This window comes from Pelodiscus sinensis, chromosome 13 (assembly GCF_049634645.1).
Source record: "Pelodiscus sinensis isolate JC-2024 chromosome 13, ASM4963464v1, whole genome shotgun sequence".
Taxonomy (NCBI): Eukaryota; Metazoa; Chordata; order Testudines; family Trionychidae; genus Pelodiscus; species Pelodiscus sinensis.
Genome location: NC_134723.1, coordinates 24,513,777 through 24,532,396, shown reverse-complemented (window position 1 = coordinate 24,532,396; position 18,620 = coordinate 24,513,777). Strand labels below are relative to the sequence as shown.

The 18,620-nt window shown below is 44.5% G+C and overlaps 1 long non-coding RNA gene across 5 annotated transcripts in view; it reads left to right on the top strand.

Annotated features, from left to right (window-relative positions):
- The first annotated feature begins 2,195 nt into the window (after positions 1-2,195).
- Positions 2,196-18,620, top strand: part of LOC142831289 (uncharacterized) — a 75,363-nt gene continuing 58,938 nt past the window's right edge. For 4 of the 5 annotated variants that reach the window (XR_012907005.1, XR_012907004.1, XR_012907002.1 and 1 more), the window contains exons 1-2: positions 13,661-14,986; positions 15,742-15,854. This is a non-coding gene — a long non-coding RNA (uncharacterized LOC142831289). Of the gene's footprint in view, positions 2,675-13,660; positions 14,987-15,741; positions 15,855-18,620 lie in introns of those variants that run through there. The other variant, XR_012907006.1, reaches the window with a different exon arrangement.

Sequence of the window (18,620 nt, the reverse complement as noted above, 5' to 3'; positions counted from 1 at the left end):
TAGTTCAAACTAGTGGGAGGTTAGCCCTTCCCAGCTTGCCCTGCTGGCCACTCTGGCCAATACCAGGCAAACTCTACTGCCCCCCTCCCGGCCCCAGAGCCCTTAAAGGGGCAAGGGCTGGCTACAGTGTTTGTGCCAGTTGGAAGCCTGCCAGCACCATGCCAGCATACCCTGCACCTGACACCCCATGAGCCAGCCACCCGATGCCCCCCAGCCCTTCCCCTCTTCCCGGGACCAGCCTGGCGGCTCCCAGGAGCCTGCCCGGGGCCGCAAGAGGAGGGCGCCCGCGTGGTCTAGTGCGGAGATCGTGGACATCATCCAGGTTTGGGGGGAAGCCTCCAATGTCCACGATCTCCGCACTAGCCACAGGAACGCGGCCGTCTACGGCCGCATGGCTGCCAGCCTGGCCGCCAGAGGCCACCACCGCAGCAGGGAGCAGGTCCGCTGCAAAATAAAGGACCTGTGGCAGTCCTACTCCCGGGCCTGCCTGCCAGGGGCCGACCCGGAGGCCTGCCCCCACTTTCTGGCTCTGGACCGCATCCTGGGGGCTCACGCCGTCCCTGCCCCCAGGGTGGTCATCGACCCCGGGGCGGAGGGACCACTCAGTGACACGGAGGAGGACACCGACTGCCAGGAGCTGGCCGGCAGCCTGCCCAGGACCCAGGACCCCCGAGAAACTCCACAGAGCCGATCGCCTGTGTCGTCAGAGACCGGGGAAGCCTCCACATGTGAGTACCATCATGCTCCCCTTAGGTGTACAGGGGGCTGGGAGCCCAAGGACCGTGCACCTGGCCCTTGCCCACCATGGAGCAGCAGCTGGGTGTCATGCAGGGGCCCTGGCCTTGCAGAGGGGGGCTGGGTTTCACCCACCTGGGCCCCAGGGATAATTGACCGCTGCTCTTGTTTCACCACAGCCGCAGCACCTGGAACTGCAGGGCGCACCACCCCGCCTGCAACAGCTGCCCGCGCCCAGGCCAGCAGGAGAGCCAGGAACCAGGAGGACTACCAGCGGTGGCACCTGCGGTTCCTGGAGCACCAGCTCCGCACCCAGGACCACTGGGTCCAGGAGGACATGCGGCTGCGCCAGCAGAGCTTGGAGGCGCTGGAGGAGCAGGGCCGTGCCCTCAGAGGCCACCTCCAGAGCCTGCTTGACCGGTTCCCGCCTCCTCCTGCCCCTGCTCCCCCTGTCCCTCCTGCCCCACCCTCCACGCTCATTTCCCCCCCGAGGCCCCCGCACCCGCAGTGCTGCAAGACAGGAGAGGCACGCTGACCCCCACCCCTGAGCTTTCCATTCCCTTCCTCCCTTCCCTCCCCTTCCAGCTCCCTCCTCCCAGGTTTCCCCCTCCCCTCTCCCACCTTCACACCTCCCTCCCTCCACCCCACTTATGTTAAATAAAAAGAGATTTTTTTCTCTTTTCGTCCTCTTTTTTTCGTCTCTTTTTTCTCTTTTCGTCCTCCGGGGCGAGAAAAGCTGCTCCGGGTCTCCCTGGTGTGCTGGGGGGGACTCCCCAGCACAGCAGGGAGACCCAAGCAAAGCCGCACAGGCGGCGGACCCCGCTGCCCGTGCGGCTTTGCTCCTTTGCCCCGGAGCAAAGCCGCACAGGCAGCGGGGTCCCCCGCCTCTGCGGTTTTGCTCCTGTCTCCCTGCTGTGCTGGGGGGGAGTCCCCTCCAGCACAGCAGAGAGACCCGAGCAAAGCCGCACAGGCGGCAGGACCCCGCTGCCCGTGCGGCTTTGCTCCTTTGCCCCGGAGCAAAGCCGCACAGGCGGCGGGGTCCCCCGCCTCTGTGGCTTTGCTCCTGTCTCCCTGCTGTGCTGGGGGGGAGTCCCCCAGCACAGACCCTGTGCGGCTTTGCTCGGGTCTCCCTGCTGTGCTGCGGGGGACTCCCCCAGCACAGCAGGGAGACAGGAGCAAAGCCGCAGAGGCGGCGGGACCTCTGCGCCTCCGCGGCTTTGCTCGGGTCTCCCTGGTCTGCTGGGGGGCGAGGGGGCGCAGCTAGTGCCCCCCCCCAGTAAACCAGGCTTTTGTTGCGGGACGCCTGGAGTAGAGCAGCTGGGATGCTGCTGGGTTGGTCCTGCGGGGACCTACCCGGCAGCGCCCCAGCTGTTCTGTCCCAGGAGTCCAGATTCAGCCGCTGTTGAAACTGATCAGCGGCTGATTCCAGGAAGCCAGGGGCAGAGCAACTCTGCCTCGGGCTTCCTGTAGTCAGACGCTGATCAGTTTCAGCAGCGGCTGAATCTGGAGCCAGTTCCGACTTACATACAAATTCAGCTTAAGAACAAACCTATAGTTCCTATCTTGTACGTAACCCGGGGACTTCCTGTATTTTAATTTTGGGGAAAGCAGCCTCTCCTTTAATTAAGTGATACTCAATTGCATCATTATTAATGATCTGACATGTTAAAGAGATACGTCTGTTAAAAAGGTGCAAAGTATAATGACTTCTTCCTTTGTTCAGAGGTGTATTTTTTCTTTAAAGATCTTTTACACGTTGACACCGTTTTAGTTTACAGGTCCCTCCTTCTGGTTCCCAGAAGGAAAGAATCTCATCACACACCTGATAAACACCTCTGCAGTTTCTTCTCAGGAGAGATCAATAGCCTCAGGCCCTTCCCACATGAGGGCCTGTGTCTCTGTCTGTGGGACTCTTTTTAGGACATAATAGTAGTACTGGGTGAGTAGCACAAACTATTTCCCATGAATATTTGGTTAAATGTTTAAATTATTAAATTATTTCACTTTGGCAGCAGTGTGCCTCTTTGCAGTTTGCTTCCTGTTAGTATGTGCATAACTGTTTTACTGACATAATTGTTGAAAAGGAATTTTTTAAATCCTGGGAATTAATGTTTGCAGAAATTAAATTGTGCATTTGCCTCATGCATAGTTATTTATTTATTGTATTATTCATAACATCTAGGAGTCCCAGTGATAGACCAGATCCCATTGTGTTAGGTTCTGTACAAACACAGAAAAAAGGGTTCTTGGACTCATTCAGTTAGCTCAGGTACCCAGGTACCTTTTTTGGCCAATGAAGTGTAGCCAATAGCTATCAAATAGTTGCACAGAATTATTCTTGATCAAGCCACAGAGTTAAAGAAAAAGAGAGACATTTCACAAAGTTATTTTGAATAGTTGACTACATTTGAGGTAACCGATTTGGATAACCCACAAACTCAAAAAGAGTTTAAACTTGTTAAATAAATGATGGCTTATGGGTCAGTCATTCATCTGTACATGGCAGAACCCTGAACATGTTATATGATACTAGATCCATCCATGTGGGCAGCAGGCACTTCAGCGGGACTCTGCACTGGTATAAAATCCATGGATTAGGGCCTTGGTTTACAGTTGCTTGTAAAGATGGGTTCAAGCTATTATTGTGGAACCATGTTACAATCCTGGGATATAATTCTCAGATGTTGTGAATTGGCACAGCTCCATAAAGTCAGTGGATCTGTGCCAATTTATGCCATAAGAGAATCAGCCGCTGCTGGGAGAGAATATTTTTACAATACAGTTTGGTTTTATCTTTCCCTGCAAGATCAAGCCACATTATCTTCTCTAATTGCCTTTCTGGTGTTTTTAGTATGCCAACCATTAAATTATCTATGTATTTTAATTCACAACACAATTAGGACCCTATTCTGTTAGGCCACGTCTATACTGCAGCACTATTTCGTGATGCTGAAGGCATCCTGAAATAGCTATTCCACATCTTTTGAGTGTGCCCATTATTTTGAAATATAATGGGCTCTCTATTCCAACATCTCTGTAAACCTCATTCTACAAGGAATAAGGGACGTTTCAGAATAGCGATTTATTTCAAAGTAGGTGCTGTGTAGACAGTGCCAAATTTTGAAATAAGCTATTTTGAAATCGACTCAAAATAAGCTACTGAATTTGCATTAGCGTAGCTTATTTTTAGCTCCGGGTACAGTGTAGACACACTCTTAATTTCCTTCATGGATTTCTCTAGTGTATTTGCTTCCACCTTTCAGCATCTTAGGGTGCATCTAAACTGCAGGGTTTTAAAAAAAAAACTTCGCTTACTGCCACACTGCTATTGTGCTCTTTCAAAAGAAAACTGAAAGAATGCAGGGTTTTTTCCGACATTGGTAAACCTCATTCTACGAGGAAGGATGCCTTTTCCGAAAAAGCTCTTTCAGAAAAAGAGCATGTATGGAAACAGAAGAGAGAGTTTTTTCGAAAGAAGAGAAAGAGTTAAAAGCACAGGTGCCTTGGTGGCAACTCTGTACGTAGTAATCATAGCTTAAATACGAGATAGCATTCATTCAGTGTGGATGCTATATTTCGAAAAAGCAGATCGCTTTTTCGATGCACTTTGGCAGTGTGGATGCTCTCTTTTGGAAGAAGTTTTTCGGAAGATCTTTTCCAGAAAAGCTTTTTCTGAAAGAAGCCTGTAGTCTAGACATACCCTTAGAAACAAATTTAGGATCTAATCAATGAGAGTTGTGGTCACTTCATAGAATCATAGAATACTAGGACTGGAAGGACATCGAGCAGTCATCGAGTCCAGTCCCCTGTGCTCATGGCAGGACCCAGAACTGTCTAGACCATCCCTGATAGACATTTATCTAACCTACTCCTAAATATCTCCAGAGATAGAGATTCCACAACCTCCCTAGGCAATTTATTCCAGTGTTTAACCACCCTGACAGGAACTTTTTCCTAATGGCCAATCTAAACCTTCTTTGCTGCAGTATAAGCCCATTGCTTCTTGTTCTATCCTCAGAGGCCAGGAAGAACAATTTTTCTCCCTCCTCCTTGTGATACCCTTTTAGATACCTGAAAATCGCTATCATGTCCCCTCTCAATCTTCTCTTTTCCAAACTAAACAAACCCAATTCTTTCAGTCTTCCTTCATAGGTCATGTTCTCTAGACCTTTAACCATTCTTGTTGTTCTTCTCTGGACCTTCTCCAATTTCTCCACATCTTTCTTGAAACGTGGTGCCCAGAACTGGACATAATACTCCAACTGAGGCCTAATCAACACAGAGTAGAGCGGAAGAATGACTTCTCGTGTCTTGCTCACAACACACCTGTTAATGCATCCTAGAATCATGTTTGCTTTTTTTGCAACAGCGTCACACTGTTGACTCATATTTAGCTTGCGGTTCACTATAATCCCTATATCCCTTTCTGCCGTACTCCTTCCTAGACAGTCGCTTCCCATTCTAAATGTGTGAAACTGATTGTTCCTTCCTAAGTGGAGCACTTTGCATTTGTTCTTATTAAACTTAATAGCTGGAAGGATGAAATAGCTCATTAAATAGCTAAAAAGAAAGAAAAAGTCTTTGTTTTTTGCAGGACCTTCATTTAAGTTTCCTTCCCACTCATAATCCTGTTTTTGTACTCCTCCCCTTAAAAAAACACATAACATAATCCTGTTCAAATGCAGGTGTAACAATAAATCTTCAGCAGCTGGAGTGGAGTTCATTTTCTGTAGCCCTGGTTCCAACCCTCCAGTTGCTTTCATTATCTTTATTTGGCACGATAGCTCTGTAATCTGCAGGAATATAGTAAAGTAATGGTCCAAAACATTGCAGAAGAGATTGGCCTCAGCAACATAGTTTGGATCATGATCTGCTCTTCCACAATGTTTTGGAATATTTGGTTCCCAGACTGTAGCAATGCTACAGTTTTCTGCACTACTGATGTAATACTGTAAAGGAGAGCTGGTTTTGGATTATATTGGTGATAGCATGGGTGTCTTATTTATTGTCCCATTTGTTATAATCATTCTGTATTTGTATGGAGAAGGAAATACACAATTATTCAGCCAATACCAATCTATTAAAGAAAAAGAAGGAAAAGAGAGAGTTCCCCTCAGTTAGTTGTCAATCTTAAATCTGGAGTTCCCCACAGAGTGCAGTACAACGATCATTGACTAGAGTATAATTTTTTAAATCAATCACTATATATCTGTTATGGTAATAACTTCCTGTTTTACAGGTTGGGAATAATAAGGTTTCCACTTTCTTTTCTTGTTTTGCAACACAACTCCCAGAATCAGGAGCAAAGAGCAGCCTGTGTCTAGACACATACATTCCTATTGTTTATTCATGCCTTTTTTCTGTGTCTTTATTGTGTCACATACCCATCTTTTATTTTCAATGGAATTTCAGTTTATGCAGAGGTATGTAAATGTATCTGTGTATTTTTATCTTATCAAAAACTCCTTACATGTAGTGTAGCATTTCTTGAAAATCTGTCATGCTGAGAAAACTAGTTTTGGTTTAAGCTAAGAATTTTTGAACCTTCAAATACTTGACATCAAAGGGAAAATGGAAAGACAAAAGATAACAATGTAGGAAATAATCAGCCTGAAGGAGTGACACTACATAGTTTCTGAATGAAACACAGTGTATCTATCTAGTTACAATGCATTAAACATTGCGCTAATACAATGCATTAAACATTGATAACATAAAGAATCACAATTCACTCCAGAGGGGTAGCCGAGTTAGCCTGTAACTGGTAAAACTTAAAAAACAAAGAATAGTCTAGCAGCACTTTAAAGACTAATATAACATGTAGATGAGCTTTCATGGGCAGTGGATTGTGCCCATGAAAGCTTATAATACAATCTAAATGTTTTGTTAGTGTTTAATGTGCTGCTAGACTATTTGTTGTTTTTAAAATTCACTCCATGGAGAGAGTCAATAGATAGCATTTTTTTAGCCTCGTTGAGTTAGCCCACCTTCCTGATGCTCTAAGATGCTATTTAGGGAGAGGCTTCTGACTGGGATCCAGAAATTTGATCAGTTCAAAATTGGAGAACTTTGGATTCATGGTTTTAATTCAGGTCACTTGCAAATTTCACATCCAGATATGGATTTTGAACTCCTTCTTTCCAAACTTTGGACCATTTGAATCTGGGGCTTTGCTTCAAGAATTCTTTGTTCCAGTGATTTTTATAATTTGGTAGGGTGCTGAATGATATTGATTCAGATTTGATTCCTGAATTGTCTTCTGATGAGCAGCTGTTCTCTGACTGACACCATCTGGGAGTTCCTTTGTTGTACTCTGGGTTGGTGAGTGATTATGCTTTCATTGCATCTGTTCCTAGGGCACTAGCTTCCTGCTCCCATCCACATGACTCAAACCAAAATAGACTGGTTTATCAAGGAGCAAGTCACCATATTGCTATATACAGTGAAGATCACTTAGGCTACGTCTAGACTGCAAGCCTCTTTCGAAAGAGACTTTTCTGAAAGATACTTTCGAAAAAGAGCATCTAGACTGCAATCTCTTCTTTCGAAAAAGTGAGCCGCTTTTTCGAAAGAGAGCACCCAGGCAGTCTGGATGCTCTCTTTCGAAAAAGCCCTGTTTGCATTCAAGAATGCCTTTTTTCGAAAGAGCACTTTCGAAAAAAGGCATTCTTCCTTGTGAAATGAGGAGTACCACCATCAAAAGAAAAGCCGCGTTCTTTCGATTTAATTTCGAAAGAACGCGGCTGTAGTCTAGACGCAGGTGAAGTTTTTTCGAAAAAAGGCTACTTTTTTTTTTCAAAAAAACCCTGCAGTCTAGACACAACCTTAGAGTATCTCATTTTGAAAATAGAGTACTTTTACCCTGTGGTTTCCCACCCAAAATCACCAACCTTTATTAAACAAAACAAAAGAGATGAAAATCTAAACCTGGTGCATTATGCAATTTCTGTCATCTGTCCAGTTGTGGAAGGCTCTCTAGGGGGAAATAGGTGAAATGTAGTTTCTTTCTAACCAGATCATATTTCATCTACAATTCCTATCAGAACTGGGTTTGGCTTCAGAGGTGCCTGCAATGTAATATATGAATGATGTTTTTACATTGAACTATGCTATTTCCACATTTTGTGGATCAGGAACTTAGGCTGAAAACTTTGGGGGACATATTTTATCCTCCATCATTGTGCAAAACTCCCATAGATGTTGTTAGGTTTCTGCATCAAGAATCAGGCAGTGACGTTTCATATGTGTCTAGTAAAGTTGACCAGGCCTTGCAAAATCTAGCAAATCATTGGTTTATTTTTCCATTGAGGAAAGATCAAGTTGGTTGTTTAGTATAGTGACCCTTCCAGCTATTCATAACCATATCTCATCATTGGTAGTACCTGTTGTTCTTCCTCACAGAATCATAGAATATTAAAACTGAAAGGGACCTCAAGAGGTCATCAAGTTAAGTCCCCTGCCCTCACAGCAGGACCAAGCACCATCTAGATCATCCCAAGGCAGACATAGTTAGATTAAATGGGAATATATAATTAACCATCCCCGCCTCACCATCTTAGCATGGGAAGTATTTGTTGTGGTAGTTTGTATGGGGGAAGATATTTGAGCACGGAGAGACTAATACATGTTACTTGCTGGGGGAGAGATGTCTGGGGATCTTTCTGGGTATAATTGATGCTGCATTGGTGTATTTGCCATTACCAGACCAAACAGATGCATCTTGTAAAAAACCTTCCAAAGGGGTTGATCATCTGAGGTACATGAGTGAGAGTGGCTGAGTAGAGAGAGCTCCTTCTGGAATGTAAGTTGAAGAAACTTGGCCCTTTACAGCAGTGGTTCTCAAACTTTTCTTCTCGTGACCCAGTTAAAGAAAATTGTTGATTCCCGTGACCCAGCATAATTATATCTTTTGACTAGAGTGCAGGCACCAGGATGGGGCTCCTGGTATGAGGGGTTTGAGGTGCAGAGAGTGAAGGCTTTACCTGCATGTGTGGACTCTGAGATGAGGCCAGAGAGGAGAGTTTTGGGGTACAGGCTGAGGAGTGGGGCAGAGGGTTTCAGGATGTGGTCAGGGTAATCTGAGCTGTGGCATGAAGGTAGAGTGCAGGGGGTGCTGGCTCTTGGGGTGCAGGCCGGGGATGAGGTGTTTGGGGTGCAGGAGGAGTTTCTGGAATGGGGGGGGGGTCTCAGGGCTGGGACAGAAGATTGTTGGGACACAGGCTTACCTCCAGCAGCTCCTGGTCAGTGATGTAGTGGGATGGTAAAGCAGGCTTCCTGCCTATCCTGGCACAGTGGACCACATTGCATCCTGGAAGTAGCCAGAAGCAGGTCCAGTTCCACAAGCTGCCCCTTCTCCAAGCTCTGGCTCCACACTCCAATTGGCCAGTTCCTGGTTTGTCAACAGGCACTGCCAACCAAAAATGGATGGAGCTCATTTTGGGCTTCTTTTGAAATGGGATTGGCTTCATTTTTTGACTTGTTTTTCTGTTTTATCTTATGAGAGTTGGATACTCGCCTCCACCTAGGAGCCTGCTGCTGACTGCTTCCAGGGTGCAATATGGTCTGTGCCAGGACATTCAGGAAGCTGGCCTTAGCACCCCCACTGCCATGCCGGTCACCTTGTCATCCTACAGCAAGGTGACCCAGTGCCTGATTTTCCACGAGCCGTACTTTGAAAATCACTGCTTTACAGGATCAGGCCCTCCCTCCACTCCTTCTGAATATATTTTGAAGGAAAATATACCTCTACTACTGTGGTCACCAACCACGGTAGATCTTGGAACCTTTGACAGGTGATCCTGACAGGTTTGGCCAGGAGGCTATCAAGTGCCAGCACTTCATCTGCGTCTCTCAGCACTGCTGTGCTGCTCCTGCCCTCTGCCTTGGAGGTGCTCCTCACCCATGGGTGCCTCCTGCTTGCTGTGAAGGGCATGGGAAGAACAGAAAGGGGTTGCTGATGTCAGGATGCTCATCCATCCAACCTGTACCCCATCTCCACAGAGAAGAGGGGGTCATGGATGGAGAGAGTTTGCTGGTTGCTTTTGGGAGTGGTGCAGGGTAGGGGTGACCCTGCCTTAGACTCCTGCACCAGCACCCAGAAGCCACCTGTGGTAAATAGTGCCCAGCTGGAGTCCATGTTCTGAATGCCGGCCCAAGTTCTGAAACCCTCCTGCGCCCCAAACTCCTGCCCCCAGCCTGGGGAAGGGAAGATGGAGTGAGAAGGGGTGGGGCCTTGAAGAAGGGCTGGGAAGGACACGGGGTGGGAGTGTTTGGGTCTGAGGTAGATCCTGGATTGCACTTAAAATCAAAAAGTGATCTCATGCTTGAAAAGGTTGGAGACCACTGCTCTAGTATCTCCTCCATTTGTTGTCTTAGATTGGCTGTGCTAGCAAAGGGACGTGTTTTGATCTAAATAATGTGCTTCAGTGACCTATAAAACAGGTTACCTTTCATATGGGAACAGTAGTGAGCAGTGGTTTCACTTTTTGCTCACTCAGAGCCTCAAGTGATACAGTGGGAAAAAATATCTGTATCCTTTCTACAACAGATTTTACCATGCTGCCACCACATTGGAGCCACACTAGTTGTAAATTATGAATCCTAATTCTACTATTGTAGACAAAGCCATGTGTGTGAACAGCACAAGAGAGGAAAATTTGAATGTCTGATCTGAATGTCTTTGACATTTTTGTGTTTGTGAAACGTCTAGAGCCAGCTTATGTGATTGGGTCAAATGCTTGTCTTTCACTCTGAATGCATATATCTTCCCTCTGAGTTATAATATTTGGATGACTGGTTTTGACACACCCATACCTTTGGTTTGCTGTGAAAATAGTTGACTAATTTTGATCACTGGATAGATTAGTAGATCCCTGTGTGGATACAAAATCTGTATCCATATCTGTATCTCAAAAATGAGCTGTGAGTATCCACATTGACATCCGTGGTGCAGATACCCACAGATATAAAGTGGATATTCACAAATTTGCTGGGTTCTGAATACAAAATTCATACCTATGATATCATCAGTTTTGTGGGGTTTTATAGATTAGCTAATAATAAGACCTGGATGTGATGATCCTGAAAAGCATGGGAAGAAATAAGTCTCAAAATTAATCAGTGAGTGAACACTGTTTGACTTTTGTGTGTGTGTATATATTTAGTCAAATAAGACACTGGGACTAAAAAAGGCCTTTTAAGGCATCCTTAAGCATGATAGCATAAAAGGGGCTATTCTCTTTTTCATCTGTGGATGTAATCCCCAAGCATATCAAGTACAAACTATATTTCTTTGAGAAAATCAAAGCTTCATAGAGCTAATAAAGTGGGTAATAGGCCTGTGTTTTGGATTCATGCTGAGAAGAAGCCAAAACGCAGGTGGAAATTATATATAGTCAGAGAGACAGGAAAGAAAGGAACATTAAGCATAGAGATGAATCTCAAACAACCCCCAAATCCATACTCTCCCTGAATATGGAAAGCCTTAAATTCATATTTTGCAGTTTGATCACCTCTCTTATTGTTATTTTTCCTCTTTTTTCACCAAAACAATTGTTTCCTCACACAACATTTTCCACTACTTAGTTTTAATAATTTTAGCAATTTGGAGTTAGGAAGAATCTTCCTCGGAAGCATTTATTGGGAAAAAAAATCTATTATTTAGGTTTTACATTTCCTCTTCATTATCTGGTTCTGACCTCTCTCGGGGTACATCTACACAACAACATTATTTCAAAATAACTAGCACTATTTCAAAATAGCTTAGTCTGCGTCTACATAGCAAGTAATTACAGGTATTTTGAAATAATGTCAAAATACTGTCAAGGTCAAGGACTTCTTACTATGACTCCTGTAACCCTCATTGTACGAGGAGTAAAGGAAGTCAGAGAAAGAGTGCTTTATTTTAAAATAAGTCCCATGTAGACGCTCCCAATTTCGAAATAAGCTTTTTTGAAATAAGCTATGCAATTGACATAGCTCAATTTGTGTAGCTTATTTCGAGTTAAAACCTGCTGTGTAGACAGACCCTCAGGGAGACAACAAGATCATTATATTGGCCAGATCTAATTTGGCAGTTCCTCTGTTCCTAAGGCTATGAGAACATCTATAGCCACTGCACTCTAAACTCAAAATAAGAAATAGCTTATTTCGAGTTCATTTCAAAATAGGCTGTTTTGAAATTTGGTGCTGTCTACACTGCACCAAATTTCGAATTAAAGTGCTATTTTGAGACATCCCACAACCTTTGTGGAATGAGGGGTTACCAGGATGCCGAAATAGTGTGCCCGTTATTTCTAATAATATTTTGAAATAACAGGTGGCTTGTGAAGATGTGGGGTAGCTATTTTGGGATACCTCTGTTATCCCGAAATAACTTTGATGTGTAGACATACCCTAAATAATCAGGCTTCCATTGCTTCCTTTTAGCTATATTCCACAGTGTAATAGATCTGAAGAAGTGACTTTCTGAACCTCTGAAGTTGATCTCTTTCAAATCTCAAACCCCATGAATACTCCTAGAGAATGCAGACCTATAGATGTTCTCCGAGGGATCCACTTGGTTAGCTAGAAACTCACAGTGTTGTGGGGTTTAAGTTGTAAATATTTATTTATGTAACTTTGGCCTCTTTCTGGTAATGTTTATACTTAGTATTTCTTTTGCCTCTTTGCCTTTTGTAAAAGAAGGAAAAGGTCTGATGCAGCTCCAATATAATAAGGCTAACAATGGTGAGCTTTCTGTTTCATTCACATTGGGACTAAATTTAACAGCAGCATAAATGCATGCAACGTGGATGGCTCTGTGAATTTCGCCTTTGTGTTCCATAAAATATTTTACACATAGTCCTTGAAAAAGCAGCAGTGACTGTCATTTTATTTGTAGGATGAATAAGAGAGAGAAAAATATTTACAGCTTGTGCTGAGGGGAAAAAAACAACTAAGGTATCTCCCTTTTATTTTCTCATGAGCTGCTCATTTTCCCCAGGAGTAGAAAGATGGATTTTGAATAACATATTTCACTGGAAAACAAAGTCAGGGTTTCTTTTAACTGCAAGACATTAATGCTTTTACTTGTGTGAAGCAATGGGGACAGCTAGTGGTTAAAAATCTGAATTGCAAGATGATATTTCTCGATCACGTCAGTGGAAATCTCCCCTATTCTGCATTTTAAAATTCTTTCTACAGTAGGTCACTGCATTCTGTTCTGTTCTGATCTGTTCCATTCCATTCAATAGGTTCTTAATCCGCAGTGCTCAGTATTACAATGTCTGAGCAGTAGAGCATTAAGCAGTATGACTATCATCTGTCATTTGTCTTTTCTCTCATCCTCTACAGCAGTGTTTCTTAAACTTTTTAAGACCGAGGAACACCAAACAATAATTTTTTTTATGAGGAACACCAAGTACTTTTTGTTGAGCAAAGTAGGGCGGGGAGGGGGAAGGGTCGGGGTGAGCAAAAAAGGGTTGGGGAAAGTTATTGAGCCAAAAAAAAAAAGTCACCTGTCCCTTTAAGGGCAGCCATTTTGAATTCTGTTGTTTTCTGCGGCACACCTCCTACTGCCTTGCGGCCGTGTGCCGCAGAACACAGTTTAAGAAACACTGTTCTACAGGGGTAGAAGTATATGTAATAGTGTTTTGGTTTGGATTTTTTTTATTGTAGTGATTTTTGCCATGCTTTTTATAGGGTTGCCAGGTGTCCGGTATTGACCGGACAATCTGGTATTTTTGCCTCCTGTTCGGTAAAAAAATTCAGAAAGTACTGGACACCTAAAATGTCCGGTATTTTCTGGGGTTTTCTCCCTGCCAGGAGGTGAAAATACCAGACACCTGGCAACCCTACGACACACTCAGCAATTGGGCATTTTTTTCCCTGGTATTTTTTTTGGGGGGGGAGGTGTTTGCTATTTTTGGCTAAACCATTTGACAACCCAAGGGCTGTGTCTACACTGGCATCCCTTTCCGGAAAAGGGATGCTAATGAGACACATCGCAATTGCAAATCCGCGGGGGATATTTAAATATCCCCCGCGGCATTTGCATTTACATGGCTGTCGCTTTTTTCCAGCTTGGGGATAAGCCGGAGAAAAGCGCCAGTCTAGACGTGATTCTCCAGAAAATAAGCCCTTTTCCGGAGGAATTTTTATTCCTACTTATTCCTGTACTCACCTTCCAAAGGATGGAGCTGGCACCCTTGGCAGGTAGGAAGGATAAGAGGGCTCCCGAAGGAAGGGCACTTGGGGGGCTCCTCCAGTGGTGCAATGGATACAGTACATGCCTCCAGAGCCCAAGGTTGTACCAGGCATCAGGAAGGCAGGATACGGGCTGCCCTGAAGTTAGGGAGCATAGGTTAGTGGGTTAAAGCCCTGCCCACCCTTGCCTTGTGATATTGGAACAGATATTGATAATCATTCATCAAAGTATTCATCTGCAAAATGGTAGTAATACCTACCACTTCAGACAGCTATTGGTTTAGTTTGATAAATGTTTATAAAGTGTTCTGAGCTCTTTGGATGAAAGCTGGCATAGAAATATTATTGTATGTAATTTTTTTTTAGTTTCATGAGACAATAGGTAATAATTATATAACACTAATTTTTACTGATGTAGCAGGTAGGATGCTGTGACATAGTGGGGGTATCTGGCTGGTTTCTATGCTGGCTCTGTGGTAACCCCCACTGGCTGCTGTTGGTACCACAGCCCAGCAAGACAGGGGATGAGTCATTATGCAAAGAGGGTCTCTCAACCTGTCTGACCAGCTACCCCCCAGGGAGAGAAACAAAGGAAGGTGGAATGCCGCCCTACTGATGTAGCAGGTAGGATGCAAACAGAAAAAACAACAACAACATAACCTTCTTAATGCTGTCATCTCTTTCGTTAGTTGTTATTTTCAGGACATGCTGTGCTTTCAATTTTTAACACCTCACACTGGGCTGGATCTCCTCAGGCTGTGTGAGTCATCCCACTTACTTATATGATGTGATTGAAAGTGATGAAACTCATGCACTTGAACATGATAAACCACTGCCCAGCATGACATGAAAACATTGGGCTTTGCCTGGTAAACTTTCCAGAACAAAGTACAGAAAGATTCGTGACCAGTGTCTGATGCCTTGTCAGTTTGTGTCTCTGCAGTCATGTTGGCTCTCCCCCACTCAGTCTGAGGCCCAGAAGAGGGATGGAAAAATCCAGCCCATCGGCAAGAGTCTTATGCAGGTCACCTTGTATCTAAAATGCCAAAAAGCCTAAGGCATGAAGGTAGGCATTTCATTTCTGTGAGGAATCTATGTTCAGCTGGGTGGGCTAATGGATGAATTATGTGACCAGTAGAACTAGGAAAAATGTGCATTGTGCTGGATGGAAGTATGTATGTCAGGGTGGATTGATTTAAATTAAGGCGACTTAAATCACCAAATAAATAAATAAATAAATCGAGTTTCCCACTGATTACTTCACATATTTCTTAAACAATGGTGCAAATCTGATCACTAAAATATGTTAATTTACAACTCAGTGCAGCATTTTATAACATCTAAAAGGGTATATTTAGTCTGATTTTTTTTAGATAACTTGATTTTTATCAGTATAGGAAATAGTACATAATACTTATTACCTGTGTCCTGCTGCAAAGGTGGCAGCAGTACTTTAGGAGTAGTAAGAACCAAATCACATACACAAACACAAGAGCATTTGTATTTCATTAAACTAAATCTTAAATGTTACATAAATGTTTCACATTTGCAATTGCAGCAGTCTCCTGAGTTGCTGGTTGATAACTGTCCTTACACTCTTTTTTTAATAAATTTTTCTAATTTTATTAACTCCAACAACTCCTCAGAACACTAAATGCACATTTTTCTTAAAACTTTTACAACTAGCTCTCATCCCCACTGTCATTTTGATTCATAGACTGAAACAGAAATAGGAGTTTTCCTGCTTTTTTCAACTCCCGGTCTTTCTTTGATTTGTGTGAATAATACCAAACAATGACAATATTCTCTCTGTGCTTGTAGAAGAAGCTACTGCTGTGAAAAGCTGGCTTAACACCTGGAGGAACTCTGTTTCCATGTGCCTGGCTAATGATTCCTACCATTTCAGGGGAGTGACTTTATTCAAAACATCATCAGTAAGTATTTACTGATTATATGGTTTTACTCCAGCCCTGCAATTTATTATGACTGGCAAAACTGAGGCGTGATTCTGAGATGTCCATGCCATGGCAGCAGCAGCAGCATCTTCAGAAGTTACACATATTTATATTCCTTTATATCCAGGGTTAAGAATGTTTACAAGAAAATGAGGTGGAGTTAGTGTTTGATCCATTTGCTTCTTTGCTGCCTGTTATTTAATTTTCTGGTGAGGTATTTCTTCTGTCAGTGTCTCTTGTCGAAATTTCAACAACCTCAGCAATGCAGCAGCAATGTCTCTAAAGTTGTTTAAAGCTATGGATAATAACTTTTAGTTTACTGAGCATATCCTCTACATTCCTCTTTAATCCAGTGTTAGATACTTTGGATGTGATATTTCCATCTATTTAATCACATTTTTGTGAAGAAAACTGTATGAGTGTAAGCCAATTATTAATAAATTATTATTAATTAATAAATTGTTCAAAACAATCAACCTTAGAATTCCTTCCAATTCCATCACCCAAATTCAGTGGTCCCTGACCCAAAGAAGGTTCCCCACTTCTGCCATATATAAAGAACAGGCAGCATGCAAAGCACCAATCCCCGTCCCCTCAGGCTCTTATTCACAGAGCACATGGCTCTGCAATCTGTGCGGAGTCGGGACAGGTTCCTGTGTCAGAAACGTGCTGGGCTGCTAGCCACAAGTCTCACTGGTAAGTCTCCTGAACAGAGCCTGCCTCTGGCACCCCAGCCTCTCCCTCCCCTCAGCTCTCTATCCCCTTACCCCACATAACCCAAATCCTCTGTCCTCCTCCCATGGGCATCCGGTGGCTTAGTCGGGGGAAGGCTCTGCCTTCCCAAACCGCCAGCCTGATCCCACCCACACTCTGCCCCCAGAATGCCTGCTGTAGGGCCGGGAGGCTTGGACCGGCTCAAGCCACATGTCTGCCTCCCTTCCCAATGCCCTGGGGGCTAGGAGGTTTGGGCTGGCTTGAGCCGCGTGGCTGCCTCTCTTTCCGCTACTCCGGGAACGGGAAGGCTTTAGCTTGGGCCATGTGGCCACCTCCTTTCCCACTGGTTTGGGGCCAGGGAGGCTGGAGCCATGTGGCTTCTTCCCTCCCCACTGCTCCAGGGATGCTGGGACGTGCGCGCTCTTCCCTTCCCTATGGTGGTGTTGGGGGCGCATGTGTGCTTGGCATGCTGCTTCTTCTCCCCCCCATGGTGGGGGCGGGGCTCTAGGTCACAACCCAAATCCCTGCACTGTAATGCCCTGCCCTAGGTCACAGTCCAAACTCTTGCACCCCAATCCTGTGCCTCAGGTTACAACTGCCTCATTGAAGCAAATTCAGTGGCCCCCAACCCAAAAAAGGTTCCCCACCCCTGCCATAAATAAAGACAATGTTGAAACCTTTTGTGTTGGACATAATATTTTACTTTATTTAAAAATGAAGCCTGGGCAACAAGCCCCCAATTAAGGCCCAGCCCCCATCTGGCCACAGCATCCTAACACTCCAGTCCCCTCCCCACCAACCCTGAGCCCATCATACACCTGAACCACCTGCTCTGAGCCCCTAATATCCCCACGTCCCCAAACTCATACACCCCTACATTCTCACACTCCTGTATCTCCACATCCTCAGCCCTCTGCCATAACACTCCTGTACCTCCACACACTCCAGCCTTGTGCTCTGAACCCATCATACACCTGAACCCTCTGCCCCCATACCTCCACATCTCCAGACTCCTGCCCCCCCACATCCCCAGTCCCCTGCCATGACACTCCTGCACCCCTACACACCCCAACCTTGTGCCCTGAGCCAGTCATACACCCTAATCTCCTGTCCTGAGCCCCTCATACTCCCCAACCCATATTCCTACACCCCCACATTCCCAAACCCCTGCCATAAGATTGACAGAAGACAGCCTGAATGCATGCATGAAGCTGGATTTGCCATTTATGATGTAAACTTCAAAGAAATGTGCGAAAAGATACAGCAGCAGAAATCCCATTAAATAAAGTCAGTGGGTACAATGTTTCATTTATGCTATTATTAATCATGTCAATTATCAGTAATATTAAGTTGTATATTTTCAGTCAAATGGACATTCTTATACAGCTCTTTGTTGACCACTTGTTCTGAATTTTGATGTGGTTTGGCTCTTTGGTTTGAAAAGATTTCCGACCCCTAGGTTAACACATACTTCAAGAGACCATTCAAGGTGAAGTGGTCTGTTATCATTTCCCCCTCCCTCAGTCATGGGAAAGGAAAGGGCAGATGGGATGGCTTATATGTTGTTGTAATAAGCCATAAAGCCAATGTCTCTGTTCAGTCCATGACTTTTAGTATTTAGCAAAAACATAAATGTAAGCTCCCAGACTCACCTTTCAAAAGTGTGCAGATTTCCTTTGAGAATGAGGACTGATAGGTCACCTATAGAGTGACTGCTTTGTGAAAAGTGCTCACCGCCAGTGATATGGTAGCTTGCCTTTTACCATTTTCCTGTGTGAGTTCGAGAGCATAGAGATTGGTTTAGCTAGTTGTTGGTGGGGCATGTAGTACATAGGATGGGATATGCCACATGTTGTGATGGGCATATGTAGGACCCATGGATCTTGAAAAGTTGGGTTTTGGAGGTAGGTGGGTTGATCAGTGTAGTATGGAGATATGTGCAGGTTTTGCATCTATTGTTCTGGTAGAGTCTGGTGCTGTAATGAGTTAGTGTGTCCTAATATGTAGAGAGCTTGCTTCTGATGATGAGTT